We start from the raw sequence: 17,471 nt of genomic DNA, 5'->3' as shown, positions 1-17,471 counted from the left end.
GAAACTGAGGCTCTCAAACTCTCCCCGGAGAGCCCTGACCCAAATTTTAGCATCAGTTTTTTCCATTTCACTTTCTGGGACTGAAACACAAAGGAACCAGTGTCCAGAGGCAAGTGACAGAGGCCTTAAACTTGCTGCCATCTGTAATTTCTTCATTCGTAAACTTCGCTTCAAAGACCCAAAAGCCCCATTCCTCTTTTTAAATAGATTCCGGCCCTCTGCCCTGATGGCCAACAGCCAGCTTCTATTTCCCCTTGGACGAGGGCGACTCCTCCACCTTCTTGGTCCCGGTTGGGAGCGGGTGGGTTCATGTGCTCGTCCACACGCCTGGTCATCCAACTCTCCAGCTGCCGCTTCCCCTGGAGCTCCTTCCTTCCTGCACCTATTGCATCTTTGGCTTTGTCACTGCAATGCATAGTGCACCCAGCCAGGCGGTCCTGGAACTTCTCCAGCTCACTGGTGACCAGGGCCTGGGCTTGAGCCAGAGGTGCATGGCAGCGCTCAGTGCACTGATATACCTGCCGCATGGATGCCTGGCTGTCCTCACAGCAGCCAGCACGGCACCGGAACATGAGGCCCTGCATCTTCCGAATGTTCTCTCTCTCCAGATTCTTCACCGTGGCGTCCACTGCCTCCTGCACCCAGAGCTGCTGCAGCTCTGCCACGCCAGCACCCACATGGACTCTGCCGAAGGGGGCCCAACGCTTCGCGGGTCACTGCTGCCCATCTTTCCAGAGCCCATGCCAGCACCGCCTCCTTAGGTTGTCTTTTTGGGTTTGTTTAATGGTTTTCTTTGCTGTGCAAAAGCCTGTCAGTTTGATTAGGTCTCATTGGTTTATTTTTGGGTTTTATTGCTATTGTTTTGGGAGACTGACCTAAGAAAACATTTGCACGGTTGATGTCAGAGAATGTTTAGCCCATGTTCTCTTCTAAGTCTTGTGGCATCTTGTTTTATGTTTAAGTCTTAAGCCCTTTTGAGTGTATTTTTGTGCATGGTATGAGGGTGTGTTCCAGTTTCATTGATTTACATGAGGCTGCCCAGTTTTTCCAGCATCACTTGCTGAAAAGACTGTCTTTTTCCCATTTTATATTCTTATCTCCTTTGACAAAGATTAATTGACCATAAGTGTCTGGCTTTATTTCTGGGTTCTCTGTTCTGTTCCATTGGTCTGTATGTCAGTTTTGGTACCAATTCCCCACTGTCTTGATGACTGTGGCTTTGTAACATTGCCTGAAGTCTGGGAGATTATGCTTCCTGCTTGGTTTTTGTTCCTCAGCATTGCTTTGGCAATTCTGGGTCTTTATGGCTCCACATAAATTTTGGGGTTGTTTGTTCAACCAGAACTGTGAAAAATGTCATGGGTAATTTGATAGGGATTGCATTGAATCTGTAGATTGCTTTGGGTGGTATGGCCATTTTTACAATATTAATTTTTCCAACCCAGGAGCATGGAATATCTTTCCACTTCTTTGAATCCTCTTTAATTTCCTTGATTAGTGTTTTATAGTTCTCAGCATATATGTCTTTCACCTCCCTGGTCAGGCTTGTTCCTAGGTATTTAATTTTATGTGGTGTGAATTAAAATGTATTTTTCCTTTTCTAATATTTCATTGTTAGTATACAGAAATGCCACTGACTTCTGAATGTTAATGTTAATCTTATATCCTGCTACTTTGATGAATTTGTTGATCAGTTTAGTCGTTTTTGGGTTGAGTCCTTAGAGTTTTCTATATATAGTATCATGTCATCTGCATACAGAGACAGTTTTACCTCTTCTCTTCCGATTTGGATACCTTTTATTTCTTTTGTTTGATCGCTGTGGCCAGGACTTCCAGTACTATCTTGAATGAAAGTGGTGAGAGTGGGCATCCTTGTCTTGTTCCAGCTTTTAGTGGGAAGGCTTTCAGCTTTTCTCCGTTGAGTATTATATTTGCTATGGGTTTGTCGTAAATGGATTTTATTATGTTAAGGTATGTTCCTTCAGTACCCACTTTGGTAAGAGTTTTTATCATGAACAGATGCTGGATTTTGTCAAATGCTTTTTTTGCACCCAATTTCACTCTGTCCCTCATCCCTGGAGACCTGAGGGTTTTGTTTTTGTTTTTGTTTGTTTGTTTGTTTACTTTTTTGTGTGTGTGTTGGGGGGGAGTGAGTTTTGTTTAAGTTTTATTGACGTCTAATTAATTTACAAGGTTGTGATAATTTCTGCTAAACAACAAAGTGACCCAGTTGTACATACACACATACCCATTCTGATTCTTTTCCTGCACAGTCAATCACAGAATACTGGGTAGAGTTCTCTGGGCTCTACAGCAGGTCCCTGTTGACCCATCATTCCACAGACTTCAGTGTGCACCTGCCCATCCCAAACCCCCAGTCCACCCCTCCCACCCACCCCACCCCCCGGTCCCCTTTAGTAACCGTAAATTTTTCAAAGTCTGAGTATGTTTCTCTTCTGCAAGGAAGTTCACTTGTATCCTCCTTTTTTTTTTTAATTCCACATATAGGTGATATCATATGATGTTTGTCTTTCACTGTCAGTGTGATAGTTTCTAGGTCCATCCATGTTGCTGCAAATGGTATTCATTCTTTTTGATGGCTGAGTGATAATCCACTCTGTATGTACCATGTCTTTATCCACTCCTCTGTGGGTGGACATTTAGGTTGCGTCCATGTCTTAGCTATTGTAAATCGTGTCGTGATGATCATTGGGGTACATGTATCTTTTTGAATTATGGCTTTCTCTGGATAGATGCCCAGGAGTAGGATTGCTGGATCATAGGGTCGTTCTATTTTTAGTTTTTTTAGGAACCTCCCTGCTGTTCTCCATGGCGGCTGCTCCAATGTACATTCCCGCCAGCAGTGTACCAGGGTTCCCTTTTCTCTGCCCCCTCCCGGAGACCTGAGTTCTGCCTCAGCCCAGTCTCTACCGAGCCACGCGGCCTTGGTCAAAGCCTTCACCATCCATCCGCCAGGCGTGCCGGGGCTGAGCCAGACCTCGAGAGCCTTCTCTGAACGAGAAACTCTCCTGCCCTGAGGGACACGGAGGCCAGCGAGAAAGGCCCTCAGCAGCTGAAAGAGCCCTCAGGTCCATTCCCCAAGGTCAGCCCTTCCTGGGCAGAAGGAGGACTTGGCTTGGAGCAGGAGATCCTTCTCTGAGGCCCACTTTCGTCCCTTGCTAAGCAGTTGCACAGTCCCGGGTAACGGCTTCCGTGTGATGGGTTGCAGGGCCCAGAAGGTGAGGGGGTGGCCTGGGGGGTATTCCAGAATTGCATCAACAGTGGGAGCCACGTCTTAAACGCAGTCTTATTCACATGATAAATACTAGTTAATATTCGTCGAGCTCTTACCCTTCCAACTACTCTTCTGGCCCTTCCATGGATTAATTCACTGTGCCCTGGGCAAAACTGTGCCCATTTTTGCAGGTCAGGACCACGAGCCAGGAGCATTGCGACTCGCCCAACGCAAATGAAGCAGTTAGAAGCAGACTTCACAGGTTGGCAGTGGGAAACAGCAAGAGACCAGGCCATTCCCTTTCACCTGCCCCCTCAGCATCTCTGGAAGGACCCCTGCAGGGTCCAAGGATCTCAGGGAGCAAGTTCAAATCCACCCGATGAGCAGCCCCAAAGTGAGCTGGCACTGCTCTCTCCCGCATCACCACCGAGCCCATGCCCCGAACCTGCTTCCGCCACACTCCTGTGCTCACCCGCAGACACACGTGTTCACACATGATGCTTGAGACACACACACACACACACACACACCCTCCTGTATTAAACACAAAGATTTTTATCACTATCATAAACTTCAAAGGCTTGGAACTTGGAGCCAGTGCCTTTCTGGACTCTGGGTTCCAGACCCTGGGGGGGTGGAGAGCGGCTGGTTCTGCACGTAATTGCCACACCCCCATGGCGACAGGGCTTCAAGTACCAGACGGGCCTCCTGAGCCACTTTTCAGGCACGTCCTGGTATCAAATGCTGTGCAGTACGCAGTTCTGGTCCTCTGAGCAACACCAGTCCCTGTCGTAGTTTTGGTTTGTCATTTTTTTTTTTTTCAAAACATCAACTGCAAGTTGGAAAGGCAGGCAGATCCTATAGGAACACTTCCAGAACCAGCAGGGTTTCCTCCCAGCCCTGCCCTCGCTCCAAAGCCGGCCCAGGCCCCCTTCACCTGTCCGCGGCACAAGCCGGCCACTTGGGAAAGTCACCAAGCCCAGCATGAGTCACAAAATATCGCCCTTTTCCCAGGAAAGCAGGAAGCCCAAGAGAGACTTGAACTTTTAGGCGGCTTTAGTTGTGAGGCTTAGCGCTCATGTGCTTTGGGCTGAGGGCTTAATCCTGATTTAATCAAGGCAGCTCTCAGCAATTAAATACAGGCTGACTACGTCCCTGTGTCACCCTGGTGGGGGCACAACTGAGGCCCCCAAAGACACAGGCAGGTGAGCTCGGAGCTGGAAGGACCTGAAGGCCGACCACGTACACCAGCTCCGGGAGAAAGCAGTGGCCTGACGGTGGGACACGCGGGCCCAGGAAGATCCAGGAAACGCTCCACGGCTGCCACCACGCTGGGCGCACTCTTCATCCTGCGGGTGAGGCCTCGAATCACAAACATGAGCCATCCTGTGCTTTATGGCGAGAGGGAGGCCGGGCCCAGGGCCCCTGGCTCCAGGAGTGGCGTTCTCCTGTCCCAAGAATGACATCTCTGGTTACTTCTCAGATGTCAAATGATGCACAGCCCTGCTCTAGATCAGTGGCCACCCGGACAGGACAGGCCTGGAGGAACCTCGCTGATTCGACGAGACAGACCAAAAGCCATTCCCAGAGCTGGGTCAGGCCCCGGAACTGGAACGGCCATGTGCAGGGAGGCGGCAAGGACGGCCCAGCCCCTGTCCCCCCAGGAGCTTCCCCGCTAGCTGGCAAGACCCTCTTCTGGCAACAAGGGGGCTGAGAAAGGGTAGTTTTGCTTGTGGTCCATACAAGCTGGAAAGTAAAGCAGGAGGCCTGTGTCATGGCCCCTCCCGGCCTGGGAAGCAGGAGAGTAGCTGGTCAAGGGCACGGGCCCTGTACAGAGGCCACTGCCGTCCCCAGAGGACCTCGGACACAACTGTCAGTGTCTCATCACCGAACTCCACGTCTGGGTTGGCACTGCTGCTCCTTAGACTGTGACGGCAGCCCGCACAGCGCAGGCTGCATACCCGCTGCCCACTCGGGTGATGGGGTAGAAAGCCACAGGCAGAGCTTCACCTGCTGAAACCGCACAGCCCACAGGCAGGGCAGCCAGGCACTCACCTGGGACGTGCAGGCTGGCATCGGGGAGACTTTGAGGAGCTTTGGGAGCTTCCTGGGTGGTCCCAATCCTAAACCCCGCCCCCTCCCAGGGTCCTGGTCCCTCTGCCTGGCCCTTTAGATGCATGCCCGGCAGACGTTTGGCTTTGAGAAGTCCTGCCTTCCTGGACCTGCCCGCCCTCCTCACCCCCGCTGCCCTCTGCCCCTTCTCTGAGGAGCCATGCCAGCGTCCTGTGGTGAATCTGTGATAAAGATCGAGTCAGGTCCAGGTGCCAGGTGACCCGACGGAATGCGGGGAGCTGGGGGGGGGCATCCATCCTCCTGGTGCATGTAGAGGTGGGCTGGAGGGGCCAGAGGGGCTGCAGCTGCTCCAGGGGTCAACGCAGAGGTCACACGTCCCCACGGAGCCATTCGACAAACCTGTGAACAGCAAGGGAAGGTGACAGACCACACAGGGTAAAGTGGCACCTGGGCCAGGGCACTTGAGATCCTGCAGGGGTTTGAACCAGAGGGAAGGGCTCAAAGGGTCCAGTCCTCCAGCAGGTGGAGGCTATGCTGAGCCTCTTGTGCTCTAGTCATTCAGCAAATACATCTCCTGGGCACGAGACATGTCCTACGGCAGAGCTTGGCCGGGGAGGAATCAGAAGCAGACCTGCCTCTGGTGAAGCTCACACAGGAAGAAACTGAAAAGAAGTAAGTCAAAAAGCAAGATAAATGTAGGAATCAGAGTTATGAAGAAAATAAAAAAGAAGAGAGGAGGCAGAGGAGGGAGGTTAACTGGAAGCGAGTAGTCGGGGAAGGCCTGCGAGAAGGCGATATTTGACCCTCCAGTGAAGTGACGAGAAGGAGCTGCTTGAAGGCTGGGGATGGAGCGTCCAGGCAGACGGAGCAGCTTGTGCAGAGACCAAGGTGGAGATCAGGTTGGGAGTGTTCAAGGAGCAGAAAAGTGGGCCGGTGTGAGGAAATACTTAAAGAGGGCCAAGAGGGCTACCCTAGGGAGTTTGGATTTGACTGAAACTCAGGACATTACAGGTTTTAGGAAATGACATCACTGATAGAGAACACAAAAAGGGAGGCCCTGCTACAAGGCTCTGGTCCTGCCTGGAGATGATACCATCTGGCCCAGGGGGTGTGTCAGGGTAGAGCTGAAAGATGGGGGTGAGGTGAGAGAGAAAGGGATCAGATATGGCTCTGGGGTTTACTGGCTCAGGGCTTTGTTTTTCGTTTTAAGTTGTAGTTTTTACTGAGCTGTGGTTGATCCACAATGTTGTGTTGATTTCAGGTGTACAGCCAGTGATTCAGCTACGGCTGTACGTGCATCTGCTCTCTCTCGGATCCTCTTCCGTGAGAGGTTATCACAAGATGTTGAATGTCATTCCTTGCGCTGTAAGTAGGTCCCTGTCGGTCATCTATTTGGCGTCTAGTGCCTGATTCCCCCTAATTTGCCCCTCCCCCTCCCCTTCCCCCTTCCCTCCCCCCTTCCAGGTTAGGGGTCTCATCGGAGCTGTAGCTGCCGGCCTACACCACAGCCACGGCAATGCCAGATCCAAGCCGCATCTGTGACCTACACCACAGCTCACGGCAACACCGGATCCTTAACCCACTGAGCAAGGCCAGGGGTCAAACCGGTGTCCTCACGGATACCCGTCGAGTTTGTTACCACTGAGCCACAACGGGAACTCCTGTATCCTTTCTTTAGAGTCCACGCATAAGGGATCTCACGCTGTTTCGTCTCTCTCCGTCTGGCTTACCTCACTCAGGCGATCACCTCTAGGTCCACCCACGGGTGGGCTTTTTTAAGAGACGGGGAGGCCGAGGGGAAGCAGGCTCAGGGGAGGACCAGCAGCTCCACCTTGTCAGGTGGACTCTCGGGTACTTTCCAAGCGTCAGAGCAGGTGCGCAGCTGGCAGGGGCCCCATGGAGCTTGGCGGGAGGGCTCTGCGTCAGGAGGTGCGTCCCGACGGTTCTGCAGAGGAGAAAACAGCTGCTGCCAGGGCTGTAGGAATTGGAAGGTCTCGTTTCCGTCCAAGCAGTTGGGCTGCTGGTGGTCTGAGCTTCACGCCTTTGCTAATTCTCCCCACCTGCATCTCTAACAGGGAGACACAGGCTAATGGGAACGTGCCTGATACACGCTCGTCACAGAGCAACGGTGATGACTAGGAGGTTAACCCCTAAATATTACATCTAAGGGTACACTGGGCTCTGAATGGTTGTGTCCCCCCAAAATCCTCACCCCCAAATTGATGGGATCAGTCGGTGTGGCCTTTGGAAGACGATGCGCTCATAAGGGCGGATCCTTCAGGAAGGTGATTAGTGACCCCACAAGGGGGACTCCAGAGAGACCCTGAGCCCTTTCCATCAGGTGACAGAGGGCACGAGAAGTCTGCCCCCCGAAGAGAACCTTCGCCCCGCAGGCGGCACCCCGACCTCAGACCGCCCGCCTCCAGGATTGGACTCGTAAGTTTCTGCTGTTAACAAGCACCACCCCCCCCCCGCCCCGGGTGCCCAGAGCCACCTGAACCATGAAGCCAGAGGTTAGCCTTGTGTGGGGGGGAGAGGAAGTCGAGGAGTAAGTGTTAGGGCTGGTGAGTGGCTGTGTGGGGGCGGGGGGCAGGAAGAGAGAAAGAGGCGGGAGAGGCCCACGGCCACGCTCAGCCACACACAGTCTTGCAGGGAACACAGGGGTGCAAGCATAGCTGAAAGGCATGGGGGTCCCAGTCTGTACCTTTATAGCACCCAGCACGAGAAGCACGAATTCTTCTCGACAAAAGCTCTCCTAGGAGTTTCCTGGTGGCCCAGAGGTTAAGGATCCGGCATTGTCACTGCTATGGCTCAGGTCACTGCTGTGGCATGGGTTCAATGCCTAGCCTGGGAACCTCTGCATTCTGTTGTCGTGGCCAAAAACTTTTTCACAAGGGCTCTCATAGCAGCAGTTCAGAGCAGAAGACACCACTGCAGCTCAGCTGCTCTGCAAGGAGACGGCTGCAGCAGCCGCGCCCTGGACGTGCGGCTGCCCTGCTCCACAAGGCCAACCCCAGCCCTGCCAGGATCACGGTGGCCCAGGGGCCTCTCACCCCCAGCCCAGGCCATTCTACTCCCAGTTGCCTCCTGGTTCCCAGCGCTGCCAGCGTGGACCTCCAAGTGTGGCCCAGGGGTCTGTTGGGGAGGGTGCCCACGGCACCTTTCAGGAGGCCAGGGGGTCCCAAATCTTTTCACAGCACCAGGCACGGTGTGCCTTTTTCACCGTGTTACTCTCACCCAGAGGTCCAAGCCGTGGTGGGTCCCGTCACCAGCCTCTTAGCAAGACTCAGGGCTCCCCTGCAGCGGTCATTAAATTCTTCACCACCGTGTGGTCTCGAGTCTAAAAAGCCAGTTTCACTTAAGAACATTCCTGCAGAAGGAGTAAAAGCAGTGTTTTATTAAATGTCCACCCTTGCGGCCACATCCTTCATATTCTGCAATGTCACGTGCGACGGTGGGGAGGAAGCACGTGTGTGCCTACGTGGGTTGCAAGGTAAGCTTTTTCCATGAAATACAACCTTCCTTGGAAAGAACAGCTGAGAGGCAAGCCGTGGTTACTCAGCCTTGGTGTTTGGCATTTCCTCAAAAATCAGTGAAGTAAGCTTGGTCATGCAAGGAAAACGACCCACAGTATTTGTTGCAATGATAAAATGTGAGCTTCCAAATGAAAGAACTTTCTAGATTTTGGATTTGCCAGGGTGAGCCTGGGACTTCTCAATACTTAGACTTTTCTAATGGGGCTGGTAGTGATATTGATGAGTGTGAATTTTTTTTTAATTACGCATACAATGATGCCGCATTGTGGAGATGTGCAGAACTCGGTAAACCAGTATTTTCCAAATGACCAAGGCAGGGCGTTGCAGAATCATGCATATGGGTCCACGATCCATTCAAAGCCGAGAGTGACCAATGGATTTTCACGTAACAGTGTGAAAAGTTTGTTGAAGGGATTTCAGAGTCCCCACTGCAGCTGACATTTAAGAAACCACCCCTGTCAGATTGTGATGGGGTATCCAAGAAGAAGAACCGCAACTGTCCAAAAGGGTCACGCCAGGGCTCTCCTTTGCCAGCTGTGCACATCTGTGTGAAGCTGGGTTATCCTACACTTCAAAACCTCTCCCCACAGCTGGGTGCAGAAACAGACATGCTCTAACAAAGCCAGGCATCAGATTTGCAAAATTATTTGTTTAGGTGCCACTCTTCTTTGTTTAGGAAATAGGATTTTTTAAAATAAAACCACGTTATTTGTCTTAACATATAATGGGACGTTTAAAGTTATAAACATATAAAACCATGTTTAAATCGTCTTAAATGTATTTTCATTTCAAACACGGTAAATATCAATAGACATTTTTAAAAGATCTTCAATGTCCCCAGTAATTTTTTCAGATCCCTGTCCTTTTTTCCCCATTTTTTAAAGCTTTATTGAAGCGTAGCTGGTTTACACTGTTCTCTTTCTGCTGCGCAGCGAGGTGACTCCGTTATACACATACGCACATCCAATCTTTTTCAGACTCTTTCCCATATCGGTTCTCAGACCGTTGAGTAGATTTCCCTGTGCTCTACAGCAGGTCCCCAACGACCAACCATTCCCTGCACCTCCCTGTGCATGTGCCAAACCCAAACCCCCAGTCCACCCCTGCCCTCCACCTGCCATCTTTAGCAACTGTACGTTTGCTGTTGAAGGCTGTGAGTCTGTCTCTGTTTTGTAAATAAGTTCATTTGTATCCTTTTTTTTTTTAGATGCCACATGTGATGCCACATGTCATATATTTGTCTTTCTCTTTCTGTGGCGTCCCCCGTAAGCATTTAAATGTCCTGAGACCACAAGTATCTTCTGTAGGGCAGGAATCCCTTCGCTGAGAGGCTGCAGAGGGAGAGCTCAGAGGCTCAGGAACTTGCAAACATTCCCTCTGTCATAGTTTCCCAACCAACCAGTTGCCACATTTTAGTCACCACGGCGCTGTCCCTTGTGAGTCATGAGCCTGTTGTAGGCTGGCTGATCTCCTTTCCAACAGGTCTTTTTGAAGAACACACTCAGGCCATCACCCAGAAACCTGCAGACACCTGTTGTCCACTCACCTGTGGCAGGTGAGGTCGGCAGAACACAAGAACATACCAGCCCATCTGCAGGCCAGTGGGAGGCACGAGTTTGGCTGAATTTGGTGGGGACGACGCATTCCGACTACAGCATTCGTCCCATCCTTCCTTTCAAAGACATCGTCTCAACCCAGACACAAACTAGATGACCTCAGGTTTGTATCAGCATCAAACCCAAGGTCATCCAGAGTCCCCTTGGCTGTCTTCTAGGAGTTTTCTAGTTTTCTACATTTAGGTCTGTGGTCCATTTTAGTTGTTGTCATGGGCGAAAGCCCTGTGTCTGGATTTTTTGATTTTTTGATTTTCTGATTTTGATTTTTTTGCAGGTGGATGGCCAGTGTTTGCAGGACCATTTGTTGACGAGACCCGCTCTGCTCCCTTGTGTTGTCTTTGCTCCTCGGTCAAAGCTCAGGTGACCGAGGAGGGGGTTCCCTCCCAGGGCTCCCTATTCTGCACGGACCTGCCAGCCTGTCCAGAGCCCTGCAGCTGCGCGTGGTCCCTCCTCTCGCTCTCTTCCTGGCCTGCAATCCCGCGCTGGCTCCCCTGGGTTTGGGTTTCCGTGGAGTCCCACAGGCAAAGCCACCTCTCCGGCTCCCCAGGCCCAGCGCTGAGTGTGCAGGTGGGCGCCCACGTCACCTTCTCAAGAGTATCTTCTCTTAAAGATGCCTCCCTCTTCGGCTCTGCCCCGTCCCGCTCCTGAGTCCAGGGGCTCAGACTTTCACCTGTGGCCGGGTTAAGGCCTTCCCGGACCATCGCTGTCGAGGCCACCCTCCCGTGTTCTCTGCAAAGCCCCACTTTCATTTCCTTTCATGTATTTGTCGGAAGTATCTCGCGTTGCCCGCTTCTGTGAGTTCACTCATTAGCTATGTGATGGATGGAATAAGCTTCTGGAAGACTGGGGTTGCCTGTCTTGTGCTGGGCTCCGTTCCCAGCATCCAGAGCGGCGTCTGCACACAGTGAACCCTCAGTAAATCCTAGGGCTGAAGGCGCAAACGGGAGAGTTGGAGGAAATTCTTCTCCATTCAAGTTTTTTCCTGAAGATGAGAAGACAGTCGGCTTCTATCTGAAGAAATAATATTGTTCTTTTCTCCTTCTCTGAAAAGCCTCTTGGGAACCCTGGAGTTCCAAGCTTTGGAAACCAAAGACAACGTCTGTGCTTCCTCCTGCCAGAAACCTCAGCTGCCAGGAGGAAAATGCGCAGGGCTGGCGGCTGTATTGAATGGATGGTATGAAAACCAGAGCAGGGAACCCAGAACTGGCCCCTCTAGAGGCTTCCACTGCCTCCCCAAAGGTGTCCCTGCTGGTTCCTGCCTCTCAGGGTGGTGGCAGGAGGCCCAGCCTTTTCCAGGGCTGCTGGCTCAGCACGACCAGCGGGCCGGCCTGGAGCCTGTCCTGGACTCCTGTTCCAACAGGACCCGGCCTTCGGGCAACCCAGGATGGGACTCTGCAAGCTGAGCCCCCGCTCCTGCCTCAGCCCAGCTGGGCAGGCTGGGGCCAGAACGCCCGTGCCCGGCCGCCTCCCTGTGCCCGGCCACGGATGGAGTTCAAGGCGGCCTCCTCCTCCCTCTTCCGCAGGGACGGGGCCAGGGCCCCACGGAGGCCGAGCTCCCCTGAGTTCCTGGGCCTGCGGTCCCGGCAGGGGCGAAGCGGGGATGGCGAGGACCAGATCCGGGAGGCCTTTCGCGTCCTGGACGAGGACAGCAGGGGCTGATCAGCGGGGCCGAGTGGCGGCCCGTGCTGACCCCGCTGGGCGAGAGGCTGAGCGACCAGGAGGGGGGACGAGGTGATCCGGGCAGGGGAACTACGAGGAGTTCGTGGGCACGCTGGTCCCCAAGTGAGGCCGGGGAGCAGCCTCCGTGCCTCCTGCGCCCCCAGGCAGCGCGGACCCAGCTTTCTGCCCTCACCTGCCTCTCCTTTTCCCTGCCAACCTCCCTCCCTCCACCTCCCCCAGGCTGAAGGACGCGGTGCTCCCAACCCCGAAGTGCTCCCTCGCTCGGACCCAGGCAGGTCGCGTGCGACCCCGCCAGCCCTCCGTGCAGGACCCCTCAAAGGCACCTCCCGTGGCTGTGGGTCCCAGAGGGAGCACCCTCCGCCCTGGAGCCAGGCCCCCTGAGATGCACCGCCGCCCTCACCCCGATCGCTCGTTCCCTTCTGTCTCCGCCAAACACGGCGATTCATCTCCTGAAAATGCGAGGCTAACATGTTTATACGCATCTTCTAGGCGGGAACTTTGACTGACAGGGAGAGTGAAGCCGCGGGGAATAAAGCACGGGCTCTGCGCTCCGATCACCTTTCTTTTTCTCTGGTTCCAACTGAAATGATCTTTGTGGACTCCTGGGTTTCAAAGAGGCAGGAATCTCTCTTGTGCTGTTTTGAAGGGTGTAGCAAGAGTCTCGGCAAAGGTAAATCTGACTCTTTCAAATAAAATGGATTAGTTGGAAGTGAAGGCTGGTTAACAATCGGCGTCGATGGAGTTCCCGTCATGGCTCAGGAGTTAACGAACCCGACTAGCATCTGTGAGGTTGCGGGTTCGATCCCTGGCCTCGCTCAGTGGGTTAAGGATCTGGCATTGCTTTGAGCTGTGGTGTAGGTTGCAGACGCAGCTTGGATCCTGCGAGGCTGTGGCTGTGGTGTAGGCTGACGGCTACAGCTCCAATTTGACCCCGAGCCAGGGAACAACCATATGCCTCGGGGGTGGCCCTAAAAAGCCAAAAACAAAAAACAGAAATCCCTGTGTTGAGCTCCTGGGATCTGAGTCTGTGCCGGTGGGGAGGGAACTCTGGTCCCTGTTCCTGCATGCTCAGCTTTCAGCATCCAGTCGTTGGGACGTGCTCTGGGGCTTGAAGAAAGTGGGGCCAGAAAGGGCACGTGTGACACCAAGCAATTAAGAGACAGTGCTTCCTGCCTTAAACTCTCACTCCCACAGGTCGAAGGGGCTTGTCGGAGACGATTTGGGTGCAAGGAAGGTGTTTCGTGGAGTGGGCCCTGCCCTGAGGCTCATCAGAAAGGATTGCCAGCCCAGGACGGCCACAGGGCAGCTGGCCCATCTTGCGTTTCCTCATATGGAAAGGAAAGCCCGGGCTTTGGGCTTGTAGTTGTTGTAGCCCCTGCAACAGTGCCATAGCTATGCAGGATCTGAGCCATGTCTGCGACCTGCACCACAGATGAAGGCAACACCAGATCCTTAACCCACTGAGCAAGGCCAGGGATCCAACCCGCATCTTCATGGATACTAGTCAGGTTCTTAACCCAGTGAGCCACAATGGGAACTCCCTGCTGACACAACTTTTTAAAAAACATTTTCCATTGTCCTTTCTCATTCAGGCAAGGTCATGGGCCAGCTCAGCCATATGGCTGGGTTCGGGACTGAGAGGCGGGCCTGAGGGGTTCCCAGTTGGGCAGCACCCTCTGATTCCCAGGGGTCCCCTGCCGTGGTTGGTGGGTCCCAAACACAGTGGGTACAAGTTCCTCCTGGTGGTCAGCAGCCGTGCAGCACCCCTCACGGTGCCCACTGCCACACCAGGCATCAGCCACTCCCAGCCCGTGTCCTGGCCTTCACCAAGGCAGGTATAGGCCCCTGGCCTTGGTGAGCAGGGTGGGGGGCCAGGGGCTGGAGCACCAGGAAGGAGGCAGCCCACATCCTGGATGGAGGGGCGCAGCGGGGCCCACAGAGCAGCCCTCACCCCTGCACCAGTCTCAGAGGGGCTTCCCCAGCCTCGCCTCTTTTCCTTTCGGTCGCCGAATAACTGGACTTAACCACCTCTCTTCATCCCCCAAAAAGGTGCTGTGTGACTGCAGCTCCGAAGAACATTCCATCCGTCTTTGGGGAAGGAATTTATAAACATCGGCTCGGCTTCCATGTGCTTTCAGCAGGCCTGTCATAAATCAGGGCCGGGCTCCTGGACCTCCCAGACTATATAAAGCCACTCTTCTGCCGCCTGTGTTTCCAATTTTAAATCAACCACCACCCAGCCCCGCTGGCTCCTGATGATCCTCGTGGATTCCAGGGGCCGTTCAAAAGCTCCCAAACCAGCCAGCTAAAAATGACCGCTCCACTGGAGAAATTTAAAATTAAAACTCAGCGTTGGGGGAGGAAGCTCCCACGATGAAGATGAATGGGGGGTAGGAGGTATGTTTCTCCACTGAAAAGCCAAGCAAAAAAAAAAAACAACCTAGCCCTGAAAACAGTCTGGGCCCAGTTCACCCGCCAACCTTCCCACCCTCTTGCTTTTTTGAGTGGTTCTTTTTTTTCTTTTTTGGCCACACCTGAGGCGTGTAGAAGTTCCTGGGCCAGGGATCAAACCCATGCCACAGCAGCAACAATGCCAGATCCATAACCTGCTGAGCCATCAGGAAACTCCTTGGGTGGCTGTTTCTATAGCAACCGGGTTCGCAGACAGCTGCCTGGACCCACTCAGATGCAAGGTCCCCCGCTGTGCTGGGTGCTGGGGAGTGGGGCAGCTTCCTCCAAGCAAGGGCTGGTCCTGGGAGGGGCTTGACTCAGCCTGGAAAGGATGCAGTGTTTCATGCCGGGGGAGACATCAGGGAAGGAAGCCCTTCTCAAGACTCCCCATCTTTACTGCGGCCTCGGAATTTCCAGGGAGAAGAAGGAGCCGGGCACTTGGTACAGACGAGGGAAGGTGGCCTGAGGATGGGTCCAGTGGGCCCAGGCTGGCTGGCTGCCTGGCCACGCAGCACCGCCCTGCAGACCTGGGGTAGACAAACACCCCTGGAGAGACCCCTGGAAATGGACCCCAGGCAACCCTGCCAGCCCACGGGGGAAGCTCATCTCCACTGGTCACAGAGCTGGCCCATCTCTCCTCTGTTGCGTGCCCTGCGGGCTGGTGTGGCAGGCCCCCAGCACTCATGGGGGCAGGCTTATATGCCAGCAGAGACCTCGGGAAGTGTTCACCACATGATGCGTTGGCCCCTTGAGTCCTCAAAACAGGTGAGCGTGGCAGCTGTTTTTAGCAGCCAGTTTTAGAGACAGTTGAGACCTCAAGCATCTAAATAGTGTCCCCAAAGTCACACCTCTAGTAGATTAGAGTTTGAACCTGGGTCTGAGGGGCTCCAGAGCCAGCATCCTTCCCACCACCCAGAGAAGCTTCTGGAGGTCAGCAGCCTGAGATGGACAGCAGCCCGACCTCACAGAAGCCCTGAGGCTGCAGCAGAGCTGCGGGAGGCACGTGGATGAGAAAGGGCTGCAAGTGGGCAGGGCCACCGGGCAGAGTGCGGGCGGACTGGACACGGAGGGAGAACAACATGGACAGGTGCAGAGGGACCCAGGGCCGTGAGAGCCGCTGGGCCGGCACCTGCGCGGCTGCCGAGGGGGGAGTCAAGCTGCCCGCACCCCCAGGCCGGGGTCCTCACCACCCCGCCCCCGTCCAGGCACCGGCGGTCAATGCCGTGCAGAGGCCCGGCTGCCCAAGGAACGGGGGCGGCCGCCACTCGCAGGAGAGAGCTCTGCCCTGGCCCACGTCCTTGTGACAGGAGATGCCCACCTGCTCACAGTGCAGGGCGGGCATCTCTCTGCCAGGGGACAGACGAGCCCAGGGCTGTCTGGACCTCTCGGCTTCTGCTCAGGGAGGACAATGTGGGCGATGATGGGAAATCACAAAAGACGCCTCTTATGGGGTCAGTTCTGCTCCCCCAGACCCGTACGTTGGCGTCCTGACCCCAGGACCTCCGGATGTGACCTGTGGAGATGGGGTGGTCAGGCTGGAACGGGGCCGTTAGGTGAGTCCTAATCCGATATCACTGACATCCTTACGGGAGGGAAATTTGGATGCAGAGACCCTGTGAGGAGACGGAGAAGACGGCCATCTGCATGCCCGGGAGAGGGGCCTCGGGGGACCCAGCCCTGCCCACTCCTTGATCTTGGACTTTGAGCCTCCAGGATGGTGAGAGAACAATTTCTGTGGTTTAAGCCCCACGATTTGTGGCGCTTGGTTCCGGCAGCAAACACTGCCTGTGTAAGGCGGGGTTAGGGCTGTTGACAGACTCTTGTCTGACCCTGAGCCCAGAGCTGGCCTTCTCTTCGTCCAGCTCTGATTTCACGAGTGATGCATCGAGCCATGCACACTAGACACCGAACAGATCCAAGGACGAAGGAAGAAGCAGAGGTGACTCCTGCCACGTGGGAAAATGCCTTCGGACGCACGGGCGCCGCTTCACGCAGTCTGGTCTTGCAGGTGGCATTGAAAGCCTGGCTCACCTCTCCCAACCTCAGCGCCTCTGCGGAGGTAAAACACTCACTGGAGTCGGCGTGACACCTCTCGGGGCTTCAAAGTCTGGAGGTACGTTCACGCTGCGCCCCTGACCCCGCGTGAGTGCAACGTGGCCTTCCCCCCCCCCCGGGCCCGAGGTCGAGATAAACACTTAGACGTGTGGACTCTTAGGTCTGTGAGCTCCTTCTCGCTTATCTGGCCTAATTTCCCTTCCTGGACAAAGCGCCTCGATGTGACAGCGTCCTGGAGGGATGGCTGGTTTGCATCTTCCTGAACGGGTCTGCTGTAGAGAGCGCAAGGCCAGCTGGCCTGCAGCTGGATAATTCTTATCCTTCTATGGGTCTGAAATGCACCTTTGTCCCTCCTACCTGCATTCTGGGTAGATTCCGGCACCCAGAAAAGGTGGCGAACGCCTTCCGTCTGTGTCGGATCTTCGAGTAGCTGCAGGTGGCACCACCGCCCGCCCCTCTCTCAGCAAAGCAGCGCCGGTTCCCTCCAGAGTTGCCTACGTGGCACCTGTGCAGGCCGCCGCCCCTCCTGACGCAGTTCAGCTTTTCGAAGTCCCTCTGGATGTTGGGATGGCATCCCGCCCGTGCTGAGTGCAGCACCTCTAAGAAGGAAGTCTGGTGGTCAAAGCGGACTCGTGTGCAAACTAGATTCAACCAGACCTTGTTGAGTGTGTATGTGCACGTGCAAGCACGTGTGTGTATGTGCTAGACTTTGGGGACCCAAAGATGATTAAGACTCACGGCCTGACCACGGATGTTGGGAGGCCAGTAAACAGAAGGTCATGTGCAGCGCGGGGCGCGGGGTGAGGGGAACGTGGCCTCGTGGAG

General features: G+C 54.4%; 3 long non-coding RNA genes and 1 pseudogene across 3 annotated transcripts; 3 read left to right on the top strand and 1 right to left on the bottom strand.

Annotated features, from left to right (window-relative positions):
• Positions 1-113: 113 nt before the first annotated feature.
• LOC110255723 (protein FAM136A pseudogene) lies at positions 114-674 on the bottom strand (annotated as a pseudogene).
• Positions 675-8,667: 7,993 nt separating this feature from the next.
• LOC106505210 (uncharacterized) lies at positions 8,668-10,821 on the top strand. The gene is made up of 3 exons (XR_014818144.1): positions 8,668-8,801; positions 10,327-10,563; positions 10,735-10,821. It is a non-coding gene; the product is annotated as an uncharacterized LOC106505210 (long non-coding RNA).
• A 666-nt stretch (positions 10,822-11,487) lies between these two features.
• Positions 11,488-16,308, top strand: LOC146399609 (uncharacterized). The gene is made up of 6 exons (XR_014818145.1): positions 11,488-11,634; positions 11,984-12,191; positions 12,630-12,810; positions 14,190-14,537; positions 15,009-15,356; positions 16,200-16,308. It is a non-coding gene; the product is annotated as an uncharacterized LOC146399609 (long non-coding RNA).
• Positions 16,309-16,453: 145 nt separating this feature from the next.
• LOC146399608 (uncharacterized) lies at positions 16,454-17,315 on the top strand. Its single transcript, XR_014818152.1, has 3 exons — positions 16,454-16,530; positions 16,600-16,704; positions 17,019-17,315. It is a non-coding gene; the product is annotated as an uncharacterized LOC146399608 (long non-coding RNA).
• The last annotated feature ends 156 nt before the right edge of the window (positions 17,316-17,471 follow it).

Source organism: Sus scrofa, chromosome 10, assembly GCF_054392235.1.
Source record: "Sus scrofa isolate SSC_HxYL_T2T_F1_AM1 chromosome 10, Sscrofa_HxYL_maternal_Yorkshire_Landrace_v2.0, whole genome shotgun sequence".
In the NCBI taxonomy this organism is placed as follows: Eukaryota; Metazoa; Chordata; class Mammalia; order Artiodactyla; family Suidae; genus Sus; species Sus scrofa.
Note: the sequence above shows the minus strand (reverse complement) of the source record. Positions and strands in the feature narration are given on the sequence as shown.